This window comes from Xenopus laevis, chromosome 1S (genome assembly GCF_017654675.1).
Source record: "Xenopus laevis strain J_2021 chromosome 1S, Xenopus_laevis_v10.1, whole genome shotgun sequence".
Classification (NCBI taxonomy): domain Eukaryota; kingdom Metazoa; phylum Chordata; class Amphibia; order Anura; family Pipidae; genus Xenopus; species Xenopus laevis.
Window position 1 is genome coordinate 67,832,322 of NC_054372.1, and position 25,154 is coordinate 67,857,475.

A 25,154-nucleotide genomic window follows, 5' to 3' on the forward strand; every position below is an offset into this window, starting at 1 on the left:
CCAAGGCCCCCAGCCCTGCAGAGTCCATAGACCAATGGGTTATTGCCTGTGTAAATGTCCACATGCTTCAGCAAACTCCTCGGTGACAGACCAAACAATAGCCAGTAGCTCCAACTTGAACAAACTGTAATTTTACTCGGTGGGTCACAGGCTTATACTATCACTCTCTATTTCCCCACTTGGACTTGGGCCAGCACAACCCCTAGTCCCTGCAGGTTGGCGTCATAAGCAAAATGTCAAGTTATAATGACAGCACTGGAGCAGAGGATAATGTAAAAAAAATACTTTTCATTTTTAGTTGCTCAGGGCTACCAGGGAATTTTGAATGCTACTATGTGCCCACTACGAGCTCTTTCCTTTGCCATAAATACTGTGCATGTACTGCACATTGCACCATGTACTGCAGCTCTAACTGAAGGGAAGCTTAAATTTCTTACCATTAAATTTTATGTGCTGCAGGTTGCCCTGAGCAGGCAATTACCACCCAAAAATGTATCAGGTAATTCTACTTTGAAAAAATGACCATATGTGAAAATAGCATGCTAATCCGGTCATTTAAAAAATTATTAAATTGCTATGAATGTTACATTGAAAATTCAGATCAATTCCAAATATTTTCAGAGAGATTGTTTTGTTACCTTACTGCACACCAATTTGTGTACTATAAACAAAGGACTGATTTGTAATCATCCCATATACCTTTTTTTTTAAACATATTCACAACTGGTTGGAAAAAATTCTATAATAATTTGAAGCCCTGATGGGACTAATGGGATTAATCCTGTTTTTAATTAAGTGAATTATTTGCATTTCAGCAAATTCCATTTGTAATATATACTGATAACAGTGCCCTCCCCAGATGTGCATCAGGTAGATTTTCCCGGTCCAGGCTGTAATCACTGGTCACAATAGCTGGAGAGGCAGAAGCTGCAGAATGAGAAAAATCTGCAGTTATGAAATAAAAAAAATCACAGAACCGAAGCAAACAGAGGAACCAAATTGTAAAGGGTAAATGGTAAAACTAAAGCAAGAGAGATAATGCAATATTTGCATTCTTGAATTTATTTATATAATTTAAATCACTCAATGTGGCTGCCTGCTGTTGTTGGTGCATTAAAATGAAATGTGCAAATGGTTTGTGATCCACTCCCAATCTTGCTGTCGCCCTGCTGAGTGACAGGCAGCATCACTGGAGGCGTGTCAGAACTGGGAGCCGAAACGCTTCCCTGTGGAGCTGCTGTGCTGCTGTGCGAAGCTCCTGGAAAAAATAGCCAGAGATTCTTGTACATGCAGAGCATACAAACAGGCAAGCCGTGCTCACTGATCATAACAGCTCTCATCATTCATAGGGAACTAGATAAAACAGGCTGTGCCTCCCATCCCTGGGCTGAAGAATTGTGCTAGGATATCTGGGCATCTCTCTGACTATTGGATTTACAGTAACATCCTAGTTCCCAATGAAGAATTTTCAGACAAGATCAATTTTTGCCTTTTCCATGGAGGGTTCGGACTAAAGGTAAGCTGGTGCACCCTAACAGATGTGTTTTGGATTATAGGTATTTAGACATTATTGCTCTAAAGCCATGAAAGCGAGTTGCTTTGGAGACATTGAATTGAGTTTTAGAAAGATGCCATCAACATCATTTGCAGTGAATCTTGCATTTGTTTTAATAATTCCTGAAAAAAAGGCAAAGTCCCCTAGACTGGTCATGATCGCTTTGTGGTTTTTCTCAGATTGGAAAGCTAGCCATAGGTGAGATGAATAGAATACTGGTGCGATGATATTTTGTTTAATGTGCAGCATGTCTACAGCTTAGATGGAGATATGAATGCTAATGGCTCATTGGGGGGCATTCATTAAGGATGGCATGGTGAATATTGCTAAAGTGTGCCACATTTTTTCATAAATATGAATTTCGTTGCAGTGTATGGTCATGTGCAATACTTTTGTAAATGGCACTTTAAACTAGTAGGTCATCAAGACTGCAAGCTAGGCTACCTATCTGCCATCTTCCCTGATGTAGGCAAGGGTAGGACATCAATGGAGATACACAAGGTCAAGAAATATAGATATATAAGAATATATGGTAATATGTATTTTAAAAAAAAAAAACCCAATTGAAGAATGCCCTAAATTGGTTTATTTCCCACTGCAGTTAATGAGTTGCTCTTTAGGTGATAATAAATAGAGCAAAGGACATAGCAGTCATTGAATGTTTACCAGTGAAAGCTGCCTTTTCCTCAGGGGAATTGATTGGCACCTACAGAATACATGAATTCTCCTGTTGCCTGGCTTGGGATGCAGACAGCTCTAAGGGACTGTGCTGGATACAGCTGCTCTACATAGCAGGAAAACTATTTGTTTGGTTTCATACACACAATGACATATGTTCTATGATACTGGGTGGCACCAGGTGTCACAGAGGGAGGGGGGATTAACATTTCCGTGAGGAAGTTCCCTGTGTATGTGTTTTCTTTTTTCTTTTTTTGTGATGCACATTTGCAGTTTTATAGCCTTCCTCATTTGATACAGTGATTGCAGTTAAACTTTGTAAGGCAATCCAATGATTTCACCACTGAAATCAGAAATAATGGATGCAGTCACTACAACTCTACAGTTATTGCTGTACTACATTTCCCAGCATCCCTTTACAACCTATATCTACCTGGGCATGCCGAGAGTTCACTAAGAGCACAGGGTTCCAGTATGGGATTCCCTGCGTTAAGGTGTGTTTTAGTGTAGATTATTTATAAAGTGTAAAATTCACTTTTCTGGTCTATCTGGGTTAAAAGCAAGCCTTATGTTCTGTATCCTTCTAATCTGCATTTCATTAAGATTAATTATTATCCATAGCTCACTCGTCATTGAAAGCAACAGCAATGAGACGTACAGCCAGTCGATTTTTTTTGTGGGGGTTGGGGGACAGAATACGCAAATAGAAAACCTGCAGCAGAATATTAAATATTGTACAGGTGGCTGTTTCGCCTTGCCCTTTCACAAAGACAATGCCTGCTTCAATTCAGTTCCACGCATTAACTAAATGGTGAGAAACAATTCAAGTGAAGGGCAGTTTTTTTTTTTTTTTTTATATTATACAAAGAAAATCAAGATGATAATACATTATATATCTATAAACTGATTATGTTGGTATTTACAAACGCAGTTTTATTTTGGCACGCAGCTCTGTTTTATTTGTGTGATATAGAAATGTTTTGATCTCTTTATAACAATGGACAAGAAAAATAATAATTCATTAGCAAGTTATTAATGATTCTTGATAGCGGATATTGTTTGACCAGTTGCTGAACTTTAACTCCCAGCATTCTCTGACATATTATTAAGGAATAAAGCATGCTGGAGATTGTAATCCTGCAACATTTGAAATTTATAAAACTGTTCTATGAAATTTACACAATTTTCAGGATCCTCTCTAGGATCAGTGTTCCACTTATTGCAAGAGGACCGTCCAATGAATCCTGTAATCTATATACACCCAACTTCTGTTTTTGTTAATGCTATTACCATTTGAAGGCTTCAAACACATTTTTTACACCAAAGCTCTAAGGCCTACAGTACACTCTGAGAGTCAAAATGTCAAAATACTGACTTATGCACATATGAGCTTCTACCAGAATTCCAATCTTCACAGTAAGGGTGGATTTCAATATTGAGTTTACTGTAAGCAACATGCCAAAATCAATGTGTGTGCAACAGCATTCTGCTTGTCCTCCAGAAGTCTGCTTTTGTGTGTAATAGCAAGATGACTTAATGATGATTATGATGATGATGATGATGATTTAGCATTGATAGGAAGGATCCTCACAATCACCCTATAGCAGCCTGTAAAAGTTAATTATTGAACATGCAACTGAATTTCTCCACCACCCAATAGCAGCAAGTAAAAGCAGGGCTGCCTTGTGCCTGCTGGCATGTTGCTTAATTTGGCACAACCAGACTCTGGCTTCAATTGTATTTTAAAGGAACACTAATGGGTATGTTTTTGCAACCCTAAATGCTCTTGCACTTGTGTCCAGGTGACCCCAGTATGTCTAATATTTACAGCCTATACCCCATTTACGTGCAAAATAGATACATTATATATACAGTATGTGAACTAATCAACCAGGTTTCCACTGATATTCTAAAACAAATGTATGGGAAAACCCAATATCAGTAAAGCTCTGAATTACGGGAAGGACATCTCCCAAAGAGTAAAATTCTAATTTCATTCTTTTTAATAATAAAACAAAAACTATTTGATGGTTGCATAAAAATATCCCATTGGGTTTATTTCATATTTAAATATTTTATTAGTAGACTTTAGGTATGGTGAGTCAAATGACAGAAATACTAATTTTACAGGTCTCAGTGCCTCATCCCCAAAATATGCCCTCTTAACACCTTCTTAACACCATCTTCTATGCACCACGCTCATTCAGTGAACTTCTCTATGATGCCAGGTACCCAATTTTTTTGTGCACTGATATATTGTTCCTTAGGGCAGCGCACTGTAAGTGCTGATTTATCCAGGCACAGAAGAAGATGCAAGTCACTCCAGAGAAACAGGAAAGTTAGTTATATTATGAACAAGGGACTGCAATATTTTTTCAATGGGAAACATTACTAAATCCTAGTAAATGATCAGCAAGTTGCCTATTTAAATGCTGCCAAATGCAAAAGCATAATTTACTGCATACACACACACATATATACATACAGAGCTGCCAAGCTGCCATCTTGATAAACACTAGCTAGATATGTTTTTAAACAGAATCAAAATCTTCTTGCTTGTTCTTATCCATAGAGCTGCTGTTCTTGCCCAACTGGGGGCCCCTGAGTCAGATAAGTACCTTCAAGTAGTTTTTATGGCCCCCAGCAATACCAAAAGCCCCAGACATTTTCATTAATGTAACGAACTGATCACAGAGAATATGTATACAAGATAATTGGCTCACAACAAGAAAGACATTGGACAGTACTGCTATAGAGAATACATTAGCTTAGGAAGGCAACATGACATCTCTCTTGGAAATGTCAGTATAAAGAAAGGAAGTGGTGAATATACAAAGCCAATTATGCTTGCTGTCTACTTAAAAAAAATATTTCTGGAATATAATTTAACTATAAAACAAATGTAATATTCTTTTAGAGGCACAAAAGCCTGAGGCCCTGTACACAATGAATCTAAGGGAAGCAAAAAACTGCTCTCATAGCAATATAAAACCAGAGAAGTGTATAGTATCTATATAATGTCTCAGAATAGAAAGTAATTTCACTGCCAGTTTTCTTCCTATCTATATTTCTGCTCTCACAAGAACAATGTTTAAGGTTGAACAGACCTGCATCAAACAGCATACATTCAGCTCAGTCAGCCACGCTCCTAAATGTCCTTGGCACGTCCCTCACCAAATCATTAGGGTGTCTTGCTCTGAGAGGCATTAACAGGCAGCCAGTAATTTTATTCTTCTTCAAGGCTTACATTTTTTAGGATACAGTTTAACTGGCAGTTATAGATGATGTTTCTGTGTCCATTAATAAAATATTGATTTGTCAGGCTTTCCTTCGGGCTGTGTAGCATCTTTAGGTTTGAAAGTATTGTGCAAAACAGGCATTACGTTATATAGAAACAGTGTTTATGCCTGTGACAATATCCACAAAAGATTATAAACATGACACCCAGCACAGATAGCATACAAATCAGAAAGTGGATACTTTAGGCAAGAAAATCACTCCAATGTTTCACAAAACAGGAATTCCCATTGACAAAGGCTTTTTGCTGCAGCGTTGGGGTGCTTTCTGACTTGTATACCACTGGTATAGACATTGTTTGTATGTAATAAAATGCCTGTTTTGCTCAATTCTTGATAAAAGAATATTTACTGCAGTTCCACCTTTGTATTGAGCTATTTTTGTGTGCAAGGTCTAGTTATTATAATACAGGTATGGGACCTGTTATCCAGAAAACATGGGACCTGGAGTTTTCCGTAAAAAGGGTCTTCCCATAGTTTGGATCTCCATACCTTAAGTCTACTAAAAAAATGTTTTTGCCTTCAATGGGCATTAATTATATGTTAGTTGGGATGTACAACATACTGTTTTTATACTATAGAGAAAAAGGAAATACATTTTAAAAAATGTAATCATTTGATTATAATAGAGTCTATGGAAGATGACCTTCACATAACTTGGAGCTTTCTGGATAATGGGTGTCCGGATAATGGATCATATGCCTATTTAATCAATGTGTGCATGCAGTAATGTAACTAAGCTGGGTCAGGCCCAGGTGCAGGTCGTGCACCTCCTGCACCCCCGATAGTTACGCCCCTGGGTGCATACATATTGTATTCTCAGGTAAGGCAGTATCAGATAAGAAAGAGATAAGAAAGAGGGCTCCAGAAGGAGCAGGTGGATGTTTTCTATGTCCCCACCAAAAATAATGAATCTGGTATTTGTATACTGCCCTTTTGGGTCCTATGTTCTCATGCCCCCAGCAGCACCAGTGTGTGTTGTCACTTTGTTAGCACAGTATGACTTTGGATTAAGACTCGAGTTATGGTCTATAAGTCTGTAATGGAATTATTGTTGTGAGTTCATTCTATTTTCAATTCAGTACTGCACCAAACCTATTTTGTTTTTTTCTCATTGAAAAGGACACTATCACCCCTGTTCTCAAGTTTAACCTTGCGACAGGTATTTTGCCAAGGTACAGTTGCAGCTGCTGTCTTTATTTTATTTGTGCTTCAGGCTACCTCCCAGCATCCTCTTCATGTTCACTGCACACTGTCAAGGACAAATATCAAGGTTCAGTTATAGGGTCTGATGTGGGAAATAGCATCCTAATAGCAATATTTCTCTTTTTTTTCTGCATAGATAATGAAACTGTATCTAAGATAATTAACGGAAACTGGCTAACGGAAAATATTTATATCTATATAAATGTATAAGGCATTACTTTGTAAATGTAAGGGATGCTATTTATCGTCATACAGATGGGAAGTAGCACAGGAAAAGAAGAATGTAAGGATAAAACAAATTCAGCTCCCTGATATAAATAATAGTTTATGTTACAAGATTACCAACAAAGGCTTCCCATTTGGCTGTTACTCAGTGTTCTAGAATTGCTAAAACTTCATGGAAAACGATCTCCTCCCCCCGAAGATTTGGCTGGCCAAATTTTTTGCATATTACAATTTGTTGTATCCTACCAAAATGTCTTCATTCATGTAAATGGTTGTGGAAAATCCTTGCTAAGCCCTCCAGCTGTTACAGAATTACAGGACCTGTGTAGCTTGGCAGGGGCATGCTGGGAGTTTATTCCACTCAACAACTGTAGTTCTGAAGGTTACCTTTGCTTCTCCTAGATCTGATCTAGTTCTTTCTCTATAAAAAGCAGTGTTCTACTTTTCCAACAGTCCCAGCAGATTTTATTTACAGTTCAGATGCAAAACAAAGATCTCACACAAAGGCAGGGTCTAGAGTGCCAGATTAGAGTAAAGGAAAATGTTCTTCAGCAGGACTGCTCTCATCTTCTGGTGCACACATTGCATATTGATCCCCATGCAGATGCATTATGTATTGCAGCCATGTTGTTCTTAGTTTTTAAGGAGAAGAAAAAAAAATTGTTCTGAAGAAGTCCCTAGAGGGATATACTGTAGATGTCTGTCAAAACTTTCTATATTATTCCACCTGTAAATGGACAGGCCATTTATAGCAAGTGGTGAAATGGAAGCTGAGTCCTTGTGACCACATTATTAGAAATGATTTAACTGTTTAAGCAAAGAAATATTACTGGCATTTTTACCAAGTGATATATTTGATACATAGAATATGACTGGCTCATATTCAGGATACATTTGATACATTTAATGTGATTGGCTCTTTAAAATATGTTTGACCAATTAACATATAATTAAGGGCCCCGTTTATGAACTAACACATAAAGAGCATGTCCTTATTAAATGTGTCTTTGCATTAAACATTATTTTTTACCCACACTTTCAGAGTCTTGCATGTTGCTTCTAAGAGCAAATGTAAAAAAGACAATACAAAAACAACCCAGAAATAGATTAAATAGCTCACGGTGTGAGCAAATTAATATTAAATTGAATTATTGGTAAAGCATAGGAGAATACTTATGCGGTTATAAATTCATGATATCTGTCCGTACAGGCTAATAGCACCTTCAAGCTTCTTGAAAGGTTATTTAAAACCTAGGAGGGTTTGTGTCATGTAACTTATTGCAAAGGGGACCCCAGATTTGATATTTTATTGGCACTCCTGTGAGTGCTACTGATTATCTTGCATGCTTTATTTGAAATCTCTTATGGCTAGTTAACACAGTTTTTACCAACATGGGACATGGAGCTGGTGAACTATTTGGAATTAAGTACTCTCAGAATGACAGGATTCCAAAGGAGATGAAGGGAACTCATTGCAGGATGATTCTGACCAAAGCTACCCCCTATAAAGGGCTGCCCTATAGAGGTAATTCATTGTTGAAGAAACTGTCCAACTCATTTAATATATAAAAAAATAATAATATCATAAATTGCAAACATGCTCAGGTGAATTTATAATATATAACAGATATTGCCAAACTAATCTAACTGAGGAGGTAAGCAGAAACCTAGACTCTGGAGTGGCATTTTCTAATTGGACCTGTGTTGTTATTGGAGTAGTGCAGGTGTCTGTCCTTGGCCCTTTGCTTTTTAACTTGTTTATTAATGACTTTAATGTGGGCATTATAAGTAATGTCCCTTTTTTTGCTTATGATATTAAATTGTGCAAAAGTATGTACAATGCAGGTTGTTGCCACTTTGAAGACTTGACTAAATTGGAAAACTGGTCAGCAAACTGGCAAATAAAGATCAATGTTGATAAATTCAAGGTAATGCATTTTGGTACAAATTAAATAAATGTGTGTTAAAACTAAATGGTATTAGGTTGAAGGTATCCTTAACTAAGTTGGATATGGTGATTTTCTAAATCAGTTCCAGTTTCTTCTAGTCAATAGAGTTTTCATTTGATAAACAGTGAGTGAATGACAAGTGAGAACAGTAAGAGGGTTATTTACTAAAGTCCAATTTTTTCTGGTCGGAGTTTTAAAGGGAAAGAAATATTCGTAGAAAAAGAAAAACTTTAAGGGACACATTTACTAAGGGTCGAATATCGAGGGTTAATTAAACCTCGAATTCGACCCTCGAAGTTAAATCCTTCGAATTCGAATATCGAATTCAAAGGATTTTGCGCAAATACTTTCGATCGATCAAAGTAAAAATCATTCCATTGAACGATTAAATCCTTCGAACGAACCTAAGGATTTTAATCGATCGATCAAACGATTTTTCTTCGATCACAAAAAGCTTAACAAACTGATGGGGAAGGTCCCCGTAGGCTAACACTGTAGCTCGGTAGGTTTAGTACCGAAACACCCAAAAAAAGTCGAAATTCTAAGTTTTTTTACCTCGAAACCTTCACTCGAGCTTAGTAAATGTGCCCCTAATTGTCGAGATTTATTAAACTCTGAGGCTGCTAAAAGTTGGAATAAAAAAGTACTCCATCTCAAACCTGCTGAAGTCATGTAAAAGTCAATGGCAGACATCCCTTTTACAATTGTAAGATATCATGATCTGTGCTGGGCTTCATACAATAATACAAAATGCAGTTTTCAGGGGATAAGTCTGAGTTTTTGGCATCAAATCTGAAAAAATCATACAATACAGACTTTTTTCATGGTTTTATCAAATCTTTTCCCGTAACAAGATTTTTTTCGAATTTATTTATTGATAAATAAGGGGTTTTACTAAAATAATGAGAATTCTTCAAAAATATAAATAACCCCATAAGAGTGAGACATTTTTCACACTGGATTGCTTCTGGCAATATGGGAAAAACATGGAATTGATAAGAAAATAATTCATTCTTATTTACTGTAATTAAATATGTCCTTTTCGGGGAATGTAATTAAAATCGCAAGTGTTTTTGTGACAAAAAAACCCTTTCTGCGAGTGGGAAATTTTAATGTATACACTGTGAATGTTCGCAACAGCCATTTGGTCGCAAACTTTGCAAGAAAATCGTTGATTCTGTAATCAGTCAAAAAGGACGCAAACATGGTCGATAATGTTCGCAAAAATGTCTGTGAATGTTTTTTGAGCTAACAACACATACAACATTCCCCCATTTATGTTTAAATCTAAATAAAACTTACCTGTTAGGTATTCCTTTCTCTCTACTTCATACCATAGTTTGCAAATATTGCTCATCTCTCATGGAGCAACATGCAGAGTGAAAAAATTAGGTTCAGGGAATACGTTTTTTTGCATTTTGCATGTTGCCTCATTGGCTGTGCCCCAAAGTGCAACTTTTCGAGTATTATGTATTAAAAAAACTATTTTTTCCCAGGTGCAGTAACACATAGCAACCAATCAACAACTAGCCTTTACTGGTCACCTGTTTAAAAGAAAATATCTTATTGATATGTTATGCACCTGGGCAAACTTTTATTACATATGAGGTTAGATGCTAGAATAGAATAGAGAGCAAATAGTTGTGCTCAGTCCATTGCCACAGCACAACTGGTCCATGAATGAGCCCTAATCCCTAGTGATAAGCAACATATTACAGGGGGAATGGATTCTGAATTTTACAATCAGTGATTATTTTCACAAAACCACAGCAACATTTTCCCACAACAAAACGTCCATAGATCCCAATGAATTTTGCACTTAAAAAGTCAAGGCAAAAAGACACCCATTGACTCCAGCATGGAAAAAGGTGCAGCAAAAAAAAAAGCTACTGCAGTAAAAAATGCCTTGTAAAAATGCTCATAGACTAAAATGTATTATGCATGAAAAAGTCACAGCAAAGTCACCTCTGAAAAAGTCATTGTGTCATTGTGAAAAACACCCATTCACTTCAATGCATTCAGGGGCTGTGATCAAGTATCTCCAATCTCTTGTCCAGGCATAAGTGAGAGCATACATTCATGGACTTTTCACTGAATTAAACATTTAAATTAAAATCACAAATTAAAACCTCATTCATCCTAGATCAAGGCATCCATCAATTCTGTTCTGTAACAATAAAATTATGAATCTAACAATCAGCTTGAGGCACAAAATAATTTTGTCCTTTTTATGAAAGATGCTTTACTTCTTTTCAACCTTCTTAAATAAGTGGTTCGTTGTATTTCTATGCAGGGCCACGTGTGCATGTCATAGCCAATATTAGTTCCTTACAGATTTAAAATATCACTAAAATGACACTCAAGCAGTGTTCTCAAAGTGTCACACTTCCTTGCAAGGTTGCCATTTAAAGTTGTAGCTGCTGCAACAAGCTTTTTTTTCTTGCATAGAGCATATCTAAATGACATTACTTTGTTATAATAGAGTCACCAGGTCTTCTGAAAAATCTGGGACAGTTCTAGAAAATTCAGGTCTGTTCTGATTGCATGTCATTATTTTACAATCAGTTTGCAATCAGTGCAGCCCTGATAAGTGTATTTATTAGCATAATGGCACACGTTATTACTCTACCAGCATATTTCAGCCAAAGAAAAAACACCCAACAGCTCCAGTGCCTCCTGTCATTGACATGAATAGAAACTGTGTCACTTGCTGAAACCTGTTTTGCAATTAGCCTTAGAAATGTACCTATTTTCTATTTATTTGGCAACCTTAGGTTATCACTTTTTCTTTAAAGACAATGAAAGAAATGTTTATATACTATTAACCTTGTGTTATGTAACTTTACCCAAAAATGTTCCCCAAAGTAGCTATTGCAAACTTAATTACAAATGCAAGAGGTTTCCACCCGAAATTACTGATTAATAAGTGCCCACTAATGTAACACTCAAACATCAGAAAGGCAGAGGTTAAACTGTTTAGGTGTTTGGACTAAAGGTATCTGTAAGGCATAAGGTTTATGAATCCAGAACACAGTGTAGAAGTGGGGAGCCTTTATATTATCATCATAGCAAGATTTTTGTTTCATTGATTTACATAACTGTATAGTTGAATGCAGGTTTTGGGCTTTGACGAGAGAAGAGGATACATTGGTTCGCATTTATATCCTTGACAGAGATGTAACTAGGCACCATTGGTCCTGGGTGCAGGATGTGCCCTTGCTACCCCCCCCCCCCAACAGAATAGCACAGTGGCGCGCAGGGGAGCTACACCAATGAGACTAGTTGTTCACTCGCCTCAGATGGCAGCGTCCCCCTGGTTGCCAGGGGCGGCAAAAATGCTGCTCCTGGTAACTATGACCCGAATTTCCGTTTTTAAACCCGGAAAATCGACTCTACTGCACTCTGCTCTCTGCACTGGTGGCATGGACTACCAAAATGAAGGCCGCCTCAGGCGGCAAAATGCCAGGATCGCCCCTGGTGGCGTGCTGAAGAATTTCCCCCTTCCTTGTCATTTGCAATAAGATCCAGGGGGTTCACTGATGGAGTTAAAAGACCCAATTAAAAATGTACTCCAACTCAGTCCTGCAGAATTCATGTAGAAGTCAATGACACATGTCCCAAAGATATCCTGCTTTGGTCTGGGTTTCCAAAAAAGTTGCAGTATTCGGGCTTCAAATCCAAAAAAGTTTCGGTATTCAGGAGTCAACTCCCAAAAAATTCGGATTTTTTTACTTTCTTATTCAGGCTTTTACCGCACAGGAATTTTTTGGGAAATTTTCATTATGGTCGGAGTGGCATTCCAAAAATAGAGAGATAAATTCCGATTTTGATAAATAACTCCCTTAATGTCCAATGACAAAGATGGTTCAAGACATAAAAACAGATATTTTGAACTCACTGAAGGAAAAATAATTGCTGATAAAGATATAAATATACTAATAAAGATACTTATGGATTAGGAATTTATTCCCTCTGAATTAAACAGAAGAGCTTGTATAGTAAAAACTAATGATAAAAATAATTGTTTAAAAACCTTGCTTTTTAGAATTTCTTGAAACAGCATGATGCCATTGGTATTTCTGGATTCTTATCTTACAGTGATATAAGAGAACTGATGAACATGTCAACACAATTAATAATGTCCTGAGGAACAAAGGAGAGAACAGAATACTGACCTCAGTGCCCAGGAGCTTCCATCCTTCTTATAATAGCAATAAATCAAATCAGAAATGCTGGCGTACAAAATAAATCATACTAGGGAGCTGGTCTGTAAAATAAATGTAAGTTTTTATTTTGTTATGTAAAGATGAAAAAAGCAAGCACCATCCAGCCTCAAAATACAATCTTAGAATAGATGTCTCCTTAGTGAGAGTATCCTTTAAGGTATGTCAGTCAGTGCATGCAGCTTATTAATCAAGTGTCCAGTTTGATAAATAGGTTCTGTGAAATAACAAGATTAATGACATGTTCTCTAACACTCTGTAGTTATCTTGACCTCTCTCTCTCTTGGTGAATCTCCCACATAACAGCTTTAATATCCTTAGTATCTCCTGTACATTTCTTGAATAATTCTGATGTCTTGAGACATATCACCAACTTCATTTTCCATATACTGTACGTTATCAACAAATGTTAATCTGCTCCCTAAACAAGAAAGGGGGTTGTCAGGTAAAGGTTGAGTACATTGTCTCTGTTGAAGATGTTTGCAATTGTTCCCATTCCTCATAGTTATAGCCCCCACACACGTTAACTCTTGTTTTAGTAGTATCACAATATCTGTTCCCTTGAAAGAGCATATATATTTTATTGTCCTGCAGAACAAGAAGTTTTAATGCATTTACAGAAGGGTGCCTGTGAAAGGGGTCACAGTACTGGTGCTATAGTCAGGGATGTTAAAGAATGACATTTTGGGATGATATCAGTGACATCTGCTTATGGCCACAGCAATAAAATTGCAGGACCTAGGAGTACAATCGATAGAAATAGGCCCAAGTTTGCCTTGTAACATTATGAAATATTACAAAACCAGCATGGACCTATGACTTTTTGAAATGGGCATAGACACAGCTAGTGACACTAAAAATGTAAGGAAACATTACCATCACATAAACTCATTACAAAATGTTTTTTTCCAAACCATCCTAATTTTGGGTTGTGGCAAAGGCCCCCAACCCACTTTCTGTACCAGCTTTACTGGTTGATTGAATGAAGTATATGACACAGGGTGTGACAAATAATGAATCAGCCGGAATTTTCCGGCTCCTTATTTGGTACCACACCCAAGGATGAAATTCTCCAGTTGTGCAACGGCAGGCTAGAAAAGGGGCCCACCATCCTGCCCAACTTCATTTCCTTGATCAATTTTTGGCAAATTATTTCTGGAAATTGTTCTGCGGACTTGAGATTTCGTGGGGCTGTGAAACCTCACTGTACTTGAATGGTATCCTGAATTCCTCCTGAAAACCCTGTTCTAAGGCCTTTGCTTCCCCTCTTACTGTAGCAGTTTAGCCAAGGAAGCATCGCGTCTACCCTCACTGCTGTCTTGCCCTTTTGGAGCCTCCATTTGTTTACCTGATGGCTTTCCCCGCTTGAAACACCTACTGTAAGCGTGTATACCCCAGCACCCCGAGCACGCATGCTTAAACCTGCATGAATTCATTCATCATCATTGAACTGGCAACAATTTCCAAATTTGAGGCCGAGGTGGCACTTTATTGTGCCCCGCCCCCCTCTGAAAGGGGGATGATATTTGGGCCATCACGAGTTTCATGCCAGAGGGTAATGTCCATCTGGTCCCATATCATGGTTGGGTTGGCCACTAGCCTCTGATGGAATTGCTTGTCTTAGCGCCACCATGCCAACCCACCATAAACCCCAAAAGCCGCCCAAATACCTTCTATGTAACAAAAGAGGGCCGAGCATTTTTCGGGAGCTTTTTCCCAATAATGCTGGCTAGGATACAAAAGGCTCTAAGCCAGTTGCCAAATGTCTTAGTAAGCTTCTCTTCTGCTTTTCCTCCTCCTCCATTAGCTGGTGTATTTGGAAATGTCAGCAGCTGCTTCTGTATGCAAGTGTTACCATTGCATACAAGGTACTTTTTTTACTAGAGACAAAAGAAAATCATTTATTAAAATTTAATTATTTGCTTAAAATGGACCATATGGAAGATGGCTTTCGTGTAGTTAGTAAAAGTGAGGAAGAGCTGGCCTAGAGATTAAGTAATTAGCCTTTGATGTGGATCTCATGCTAGAGACCGTGGTTCAATTGTCTGTGGCAACTCCTTGTGACTCTGGACAAGTCACTTAATCTCCTGGTATCCCAGCTGCTTAGTGTGCCTATAATGGCTGCCTTGCTGTAAAAGCGCTTTGAGTCCCATGGGTGAAAAGCACTATATAAAAATGTTTTCCCTTGATTCAAAGCTTTCTGGATACAGGTATAAGATTTATTATCCAGGATGCTCGGGACATGGAATTTTCCAGATAAGGGACCTTTCTGTAATTTGGATCACCATACCCTAAGTCTGCTAAAACAATGAATTAAACCAATAGGATTGTTTTGCCTCCAGTATGGATTCATGCAGTTAACATCTAGTACAATGTACTGTTTTATTATGATAGAGTAAAAGGAAATTATTTTTAAAGCATAGAATGATTTGCTTATAATAAACAAGAGCCATGAATATCCTGTAAATTATATCCATGTATAATACACAAAAACCATGAATATCCTGTAAATTATATCCTTATAAGCAGCTCTTAGTGATGTCATTAGTGAAGCTTAGTGATGTAATTTTTGTCACATGACTCACTAAAACTTGTGTATTATAATAAATAATATACCCCTTGTTGGAAAATATGAGGATATTAGAAGTAACCTCGTAGTTCGGCTTCATGCTTTTATATGGTCATGGAACTCCTCATTGATTTATATTATCCCTATATTTTACAATAGGGGGTACATTATTCACTATATAAACTGTGCTTTGTGACTCACTTAAACTTGTACTATAACAAATAAAGTATCCCCTGTTAAAAATATAAGGATATTAGAAGTATGCAAGAATAGTCCATAACCTGTATAAAAGTAGTTGGCCTTGTGCTTTTGTATGGTTATGGAACTCATCTGTGACTTATAATATTCTTATATTTTACAATATTTTTACAATTCTTAAAAAAATGTTTACAGTTCTTTAGTAGCTCAGTGTAGGTGAATAAATTTCTAAATGAATATGAGAAGTAAAAATATTGATTTATTGATTTTATCCATGATTTCTGACAGAATCAGAGAAGCAGAGGCTTAAACAGATTTTATTGTATATGTCTGCATAAACATAATCATATTAATGGGGTTTTGTTGCTTTTACTAAAACATCTTACTGAGCACTCAATAAAATACCCACAATTTAAAGAGCACCTGTTGACCCAAACCAAAGGCGCGGGCTAATAGAGCCCTCGTTCTGCTTGGGGATAACATTTTTATTTATAATAATGTCTCCTGGTGAAAGCAGCCATGTTGTATCACTTGCATGTGCATAACATGCATGTGATGTCACACGCATGTGCATAACAAGCAATTTGGAGCACATGTGTGAATGTGAGTGCGAGTGACCGGACATGGCTGCTCGCACGGGGAGCTCCCTCCCGGTGTGCGTAGCCTAGTGCTGGCAGGGGCATTTAAAAAAACTACTGTTATCCCCAACCAGAATGCGGGCTCTATTAGCCCGCACGTGTGGTTGGGGATAACTTTTTTTCCCAACAGGTGCCCTTTAAGTTAATGACTCCTGAGCTGTTGATGCAGCAAAGTTGTTCCTGATTTAATGAAAATGTATCAAAGAACATTAATTAGCAGAGAAAGAAAAGTGTTGCATAGACTGATTAAATTTACCTTGGCTTGTACTCTGGAACCTACTGACCTTCAAAGTTCATTCTTGGTTAGTTTAACATACTACAGGGTCAGTCTTATTAAACAAATTTCCATAAGTGTTGTTTCATGATCAAAGGTCTTTATATGGCACATGGCTGAAATTCACGTTTTATTGAAAATGAATGTAGGGGCATTTTTACAGGTATGAGATCTGTTATCCAGAAACCCATTTTCCAGAAAGATCTTAATTACAGAAAGGCCATCTCCCATAGACTCCATTTTATCCAAATAATCCAATTTTATAAAAATAATTTCCTTTTTCTCTGTCATTATAAAACAGTACCCTGTACCGAACGAACCAACCTATTGGGTTTATTTAATGTTTAAATGATTTTCTAGGTATGAAGATCCAAATTACGTAAAGATCCATTATTCAGAAAACTACAGGTCCCGAGTGTCCTATACCTGTACTATTATTACAGATTTTATAGCTCACTGTATTGGTGTGCTCTCACAGTACAGTGCTAGCCTGGCCCAAACCATATCACATTAAAATATCTTTAAATCTGCTTAAACTAACTAATATTTAAACATTCTAACTAAATTTAAATCAGCTATGAGCTAATTGATCAGTTTACAGTTCTACAATGCAGACAAAAGAGGTGATTTCTCTTAAATAATGCTGTGTAGGACAATACAACCCACCCCTTCCCATCCCCTGCCCCCTAAGCAATCATTATCACATTTCCTCAGCCCCTAAATAAAGCTACTAGTACTGGTTTACCTTGGAACATTAAGCTGAAGTCACGTTGGCTTGTCCTGTATGAGAATTGGTGAGATTGGATGCATAGAAATGATTAAACCCTTGGCCAACCACAGAAAGATACTGCTCTCTCTATAGAAAAATAATATGTAAGCAATTAATGATAATACCAGGGTTATGCACCTTTTTTAGGAACTTGGGCCACAATTCCCTGTCTCCATAACTCAGTTTCTAAGTTTTAACAACTGCAATGTCATATTATTCATAGTATTTATGTATTCTTAGTATAGCCTACTTTCTGATCTGTAGATGATGGAGTCGGTACAACATATCTGATCATTTTTACATCAACACCTGATTCAGCCACTAAAGTTCTTATGATGTTCTTTCAGTTATCTTTTTGGAGCTTCTGGCCTGTTCAGAGAATTGTATTTACTTCTAGAGATTATCCTGTTGTTTTGGAAGTAGATTTTGTTATGATCATTTAATCCAGTGCTCTGTTTAGGAGCGTCAGTAAGGTTAAAACGGATGTCCACTCTGAGCTTAGTAAGATCTGAGGAAACCATAGCAACCTCAGATGCGGTGATTAAAAACCCAGCAGTTCCATGCCCCAGAGAAGATTGACTTGACTGAAAGAACAACTGCTATTATGGCAGTAAATGACAGGAAACTGCTATGCTGAGATAAATGAAGTGACCTTTATATGTTATCTAAATTAGTCAGTGCAAGGGTGTATTGTGGTTTTCTACTGATGCATTAACTGCATTTGATTTAGTCATATCATATACTGTTTATATTTGCTAACCTGGTACATTTAAACCACCCACCCTTTCTAGGAGGTCTAAATGTATAGGCAGGGTGTAGCTTTAATATTAGGCACAGGATTGGGGTGCAAAATTAATGGCAATAGTTGAAAACCTTGGGTTATATGCTATACTGGGGAATTCCTGAAATTATAACACCACCATCAAATGTTTTATATAAAGGTATATTTTTTAAATAAAGTTAAGGTTGTGTCTGACCTGTTGATAGACAACAAAGGGTCCATCACACAAAATTTGAAAGTCTGTGGGTAGAATTTGTAGGGTTCTGTACTCCTAAAGCTGCAGAACCTGACATCTGTTTTGCTTCTTATATATTTTTAATATAATTATTAAGAAACTGCCTTCCATTCTAAATCTAACAAAATGTATGTATACCAGAACTATAGGCAATGCAGTTAATATGAAAAAATATTCTGTTATCTTATGTAATGAGAAAATGTCCCATCCTATTGGGTTATAGCAGCAGTTTTTAAACGTTAGAGAAAAACTATTCATAAAGTAAATAATAGTTACATAGTTACATAGTTAAATTGGGTTGAAAAAAGACAAAGTCCATCAAGTTCAACCCCTCCAAATGAAAACCCAGCTTCCACACATACACCCCTCCCTACTTTTAATTAAATTCTATATACCCATACCTATACTAACTATAGAGTTTAGTATCATAATAGCCTTTGATATTATGTCTGTCCAAAAAATCATCCAAGCCATTCTTAAAGGCATTAACTGAATCAGCCATCACAACATCACCCGGCAGTGCATTCCACAACCTCACTGTTCTGACTGTGAAGAACCCCCTACGTTGTTTCAAATGAAAGTTCTTTTCTTCTAGTCTAAAGGGGTGGCCTCTGGTACGGTGATCCACTTTATGGGTAAAAAGGTCCCCTGCCATTTGTCTATAATGTCCTCTAATGTACTTGTAAAGTGTAATCATGTCCCCTCGCAAGCGCCTTTTTTCCAGAGAAAACAACCCCAACCTTGACAGTCTACCCTCATAATTTAAGTCTTCGGTCCCTCTAACCAATTTAGTTGCTTGTCTCTGCACTCTCTCCAGCTCATTTATATCCCTCTTAAGGACTGGAGTCCAAAACTGAACTGCATACTCCAGATGAGGCCTTACCAGGGACCTATAAAGAGGCATAATTATGTTTTCATCCCTTGGGTTAATGCCCTTTTTTATGCAAGACAGAACTTTATTTGCTTTAGTAGCCACAGAATGACACTGCCCAGAATTAGACAACGTGTTATCTACAAAGACCCCTAGATCCTTCTCAATTAAGGAAACTCCCAACACACTGCCATTTAGTGTATAACTTGCATTTATATTATTTTTGCCAAAGTGCATACATAACCTTGCATTTATCAACATTGAACCTCATTTTCCAGTTTGCTGCCCAGTTTTCCAGTTTAGACAAATCACTCTGCAAAGTAGCAGCATCCTGCATGGAACCTATAGTTCTGCACAATTTAGTATCATCTGCAAAAATAGAAACAGTACTTTCAATTCCCACCTCCAGGTCATTAATAAACAAGTTGAAAAGCAAGGGACCTAGTACAGAGTCCTGCGGTACTCCACTAACAACACTGGTCCAATTAGAAAATGTTCCATTTACCACCACTCTTTGTAGTCTACCTTTTAGCCAGTTCTCTATCCAGGTACAAATACTATGTTCCAGGCCAACATTCCTTAATTTAACCAGTAACCTTTTGTGTGGCACTGTATCAAATGCTTTAGCAAAGTCTAAGTAAATCACATCCACTGCCATCCCAGAATCGAGGTCTCTACTTACATTCTCATAAAAAGAAATTAAGTTAGTCTGGCAAGATCTATTACGCATAAAACCATGCTGGCACAAACTAACTGGCCTATAGTTTTGAGGCTGAGAACGGGATCCTTTTTTGAATAGAGGCACCACATTAGCAATTCGCCAGTCTCTCGGCACTATGCCAGATCTCAATAAATCCTGAAAAATTAAGTAAAGAGGTTTGGCAATCACAGAGCTAAGCTCGCTAATTACCCTGGGATGAATACCATCTGGCCCTGGACCTTTGTTAATCTTAACATGTTCTAGTCTCTTTTGAATTTCTTCATGTGTGAACCATGCATCATTAGTTGTATTACTAGAATTGGGACTGTTAAGAAGGAAACCTTCACTTACTGGTTCCTCATTTGTGTAGACAGATGAAAAATATGAGTTCAGAATCTGCGCTTTTATTTTGTTTTCATCAACCAGCTGACCCCCCTCTGATAGTAAGGGTCCCACCCCTTCCTGCTTCATTTTTCTACTATTAACATATTTAAAAAATAATTTTGGATTTTTTTTACTGCTAGCTGCAATATCCTTTTCTATAGCAATTTTAGCTTGCCTTATAGCTTCCTTGCATGATTTATTGGCCTCTTTGTACCTTATAAATGTTTCTGCTGTACCAGCTAACTTGAAAGCCTTAAAAGCACGTCTTTTCTTACCCACCTCAACACCAACGCTTCTATTGAACCAAAAAGTTTTGCTTTGCAACGACGTTCCTTGCTTACAAGTGGAATATACTGACAAGTATATTTATTAAGCAGCATTTTAAAGACTTCCCATGTAATTGATGCTTTTGAGAATTATTAATGCAACCAAAGATGATAGTATAACAAACCTTGTGATTTTCTATCTCTGTTCTTGGCTGCTGTGGAAACATAATACAATCACAAGGATCATACATAAGACATTGCTTTTGGTTTCACATGTTTGCCCATGTAGCAGAAGGGATAAAGTGTAAAACTTGAAATAGTGCTAGCAAGTACTAAAATCCTTTAGGGACACATATAAAACAAATGAGAATTGAGGGTCTTAGGTATTTTGTGGATCAGAAGGTATGAGACATGGAGTATAAAAAAGTCTTTCCATGTTTATGTTTACAATAGAACTATATACACACAAAGATTCACATCTCTTTATTCGACTTCTTTTTAGGACAACCAAAATGTCCGCCCTCCAGCCTAGATTCCCCTGAAACATGTTTTTCTGTCTTGTAGAAGAACCTGAATAATTAATTATACTATCTTTATCCATAATTGAAATCAGCATTTGATTTTTGTAATTGATTTAGAGAAATGCCTCTGTAAAAGGGTTAGGATGGTTAGGGTCCCCAGGGGCTGATACTGCTTTTTACTCTTTTGACAGTAGGAAGATACTGTATCAAATTCTTAAATAAACATGAGCTGTAACTGCCATAGGAAGTTTTAATATGGCACAAGCACTGAAAGTTTGAGTTCATCATCATCATCTATGATGAGTTTACAGTACTTTTGTACTATATATATATATATATATATATATATATATATATATATATATATATATATATATATATATATATATATATATATATATATATATATATATATATATATATATATATATATATATATATAATGCACGAGGAAAGCAGTAGGTAGCATGTATATATAATCTGCTAAACTTTTAAAGGGACTGGCATGCAGGTTTAAGGGCTATTATCTCCAGACAAAAAGAGACCAATTGTTTTGCTAGGGGCTGCAATGTGTAGGCTAAAGCTCATGTCTGTTTTAAGCTGTAACAAAATGCATTTGTTTGTTTAATATATACCTTGTGCATCCAACTGACTAGACTGTTGTGTGTTACTCTTGTGTAGACTTAATGCTATGATACTTATTTATGCTGATGATGCTTAGTACATATCTTTTGCATCCAAGCAAGCATGCTGTTTGCTGCATTAGTATTGACCCAATATTATATTATTAATATATTATTAATATTTTTGGCATATCCTCTATAGTCTGATTGCCCTCTCCCTTTTCCCACTTTCAGATTCTGATCTACTAACCTACATAATTATAACATGTCCCTTTCCATCAGTGACTTTACATAACAAAACTCCAGAACTCTGTGGATTTCCTTCTATTCCTACCTTTGTGTAGTTCTGCAGCCTTCTTTCACCTTTTGAGTCATGCTTTTCTGCACATATGTCTTTGTTTTTTCACAATATTAGAAGTCTTTATACTTTTATGTAGAAAGCCTATAATAAAGATAAACAATTTGCCTCACAGGGTGGTCTTCTACCAGCCTCTAGTGCTTGCAAGGCACACATATTATGACACCCATTTAAGTGATCTGGAATATTGAGCCCCGTGATGTTAAATAATTCCCATTACAACTGCACGTTCAGAATTGGCCTAGGGTATGCAGGATCACTCCTACCACAAGGCAAGGTGAGAACCTTGACTTAGGCGTCAGCAAGCAGCCTGTTATAAGGGGGCAGCAAAAAGCTGCCTCTTGTAAAAGGATGTGCCGAATTTACCCATTTTACCTGGAAACTCGGCTCCACTAGTGCGGAGAGCGATATCAAGCTCATTGCACTAGAGATGTTGCCCCCTTTGACTTGCACCGATGTTTTAAAAGCGGAGTGAAAGAGGGAGGGCAGCACTGGGGCTGCTTGCTCAGGCGGCGGCAGCCCCGGGATAGCCCCTGGGGGTATGGAAAGGCTGAGTTACATTACTAAAGAGTTTTGGGGGAGCCTGAGAGTGTCAAGGTATGAGCTATGAATAAACCCCAGCAACTGCCTGAAACAAACATTGGGACATATTTGTGGAAGCTTAATAGTACACAACTTCATAATACAGCTATTGCCCTTTCAAGCCTTGTATTTAACCATGATGCTTAAAAAATGTACTTTGTATTACGGTCCCCATAGACGCAAAGATTTTTATTTGATGAACGACCGATTTTAGTGCAATCCAACCAATCTGTCAAATTATCATGAGGTTAGTTGGAATCGAACGATCATGCATCTAACAACATCGGTCAGAAAATCGATTGGGCAAGTTAAGCTGGCCATAGATGTGAGACCACGATTTTCTCGGAACGATCGTACAATTGACCATCAACTAAAAAGACCAATTTGCCAGGAAAACAAAGGGTAGCTGCCTGCTTGGCCCTGCAAACATAGATAGATTGCACTGGGACCGACAAAGATTTTTTGACCTAGCCGATCAATTTCGTGACAGATGTCGGCCGAAAAATCATAAGATGTACGATCGTTCGAATCCCACTAACCGCACGATAATTTCGAAAGATTGGTCGGGCTTCCCTAAAATCGGTCGTTTGGCAAGAAGAATCGTCGCGTCTATGGGGAAAATTTTCATCTGTCACAGTGAAATCTATCTATTGTCCAATTGTTTGCAGGGCCAAGCAGGCAGCTACCCTCAGTTTTTCTGGCTTCAACTAGACAATATCGCTTGAAATGGTCTTTTTAGTTGATCGTACATTTTAATGATCGTTTCAAGATAATCTTGGTCTAACGATTACGACAAGATCTTTTAAAAATCTTTACATCTATGGCCAGCTCAAGTCATTTTGCTATTGATTTACCCATCTTAATATATATTGGACATTTTATATACATTACTTTTCACTTAGTGCTATGCATAGTACTGTCAAAAGGGTAGCTTAACAAAACACTGAATACAGCTTTGAAAGCATTAGGTTAAAGATTAACTGAGCATTACTACTGAACTCACACTGTTTATATGTCCAAGTCATTGTTACATGGAAACCAAATCTGTGAGCATACTTATCTTGGTTTGTATACAAACTGAACAAAGGCACTTTCATGAGGAAACATGACAGGTTATTTCATTCTGATGAAGTCTCTGCTTTTTTTAAGTTTATACTCTTTCAGATTGTGCTTTTTATTTCATGTATGAGGTCCTGTAAGATGCAAGAACAAATTATACATTAATCATTCTGCTACTTTGGTTAATCAATGGTTAACTGTAAACCCCCCGTTTTTTTTACATGAGCACATAAAGGTAAACAAGCTGAATGTATATACTGTATTTTTCGTAGCTTGAATAGTGATAAAACCTGTATTTGGCTGAATGAACATCTCTTGGTTTGTTTAATTGAAACATTACTAAAAAAAAAAACTTAGCACTATTGTTCTCCAAGTGTTTAGTAAAATAACTTTTTGTAAACTATTTTGGATTAGTAAAATTAGTAAAGTAAATTACAAAATGAAGTGCATCCATTGTTATGCTGGGCAGTACCAGATGCAAAAAAGAAATAAGGCACTTATCTAGTGCATACAACTAATTGTTATTTCTGTAATTTTTAAACAACTATATCTTTTCCATTGTCTTTACATGTTGCTAGAAATATAAAACACGGCATCAGGGGATCTCTCTCATATTGAAAGATGAGCAGATGCCTCATAGTCACCTCCAGAAAAAGTACGTCACTAAAGGGAACCTGTCCCAAATCTTATATTAATGTGGTTGTAGAACAAAGTAAACCTTACTTACACTAAATAAATTATTTAAATAGTTTTTCTCTATTCGTTTGGAATTAGAGCATACAGGCAGACATCATTTTATGGAAATCAAACAGGCAGAGACCGGGAAGGCACTATATATATAGGGGGGTGGTTTCATGGTTAATTTGAAAAGGACTTTATATACTTTATATATAGGATTTATTTATTTACTTTATATATAGGATTATACGGCTTTTAATATTTCCTGTTTTAAACAGTAAGTTTAGTCCTTGGTCTAATGTTGTACTATTCATTTACTCCTGCAGTCTTAAACTGCAAAGTTGTACCATTTGCAGTAACTGACATACAGTAAATGACATCTGCCTGTCACTGCACACATACAGCAGATTCCATCAAGAAAGCACACTTTAATATTATATTACAGCCTTCCTACTACAGATGAATAAAATTACCTTCCTTAGCTATAAGAAAGCCTCTTCTTCGTCTGGGCTGCAT

The 25,154-nt window shown here is 37.0% G+C and overlaps 1 protein-coding gene across 1 annotated transcript in view; it reads left to right on the plus strand.

The window, feature by feature from the left end:
• The first annotated feature begins 1,205 nt into the window (after positions 1-1,205).
• gprin3.S (GPRIN family member 3 S homeolog) overlaps positions 1,206-25,154 on the plus strand; it is a 55,337-nt gene continuing 31,388 nt past the window's right edge. The window contains exon 1 of the mRNA XM_018242761.2: positions 1,206-1,516. The gene's annotated coding sequence lies outside the window, so the exon portion shown is untranslated. The remainder of the gene's footprint in view (positions 1,517-25,154) is intronic.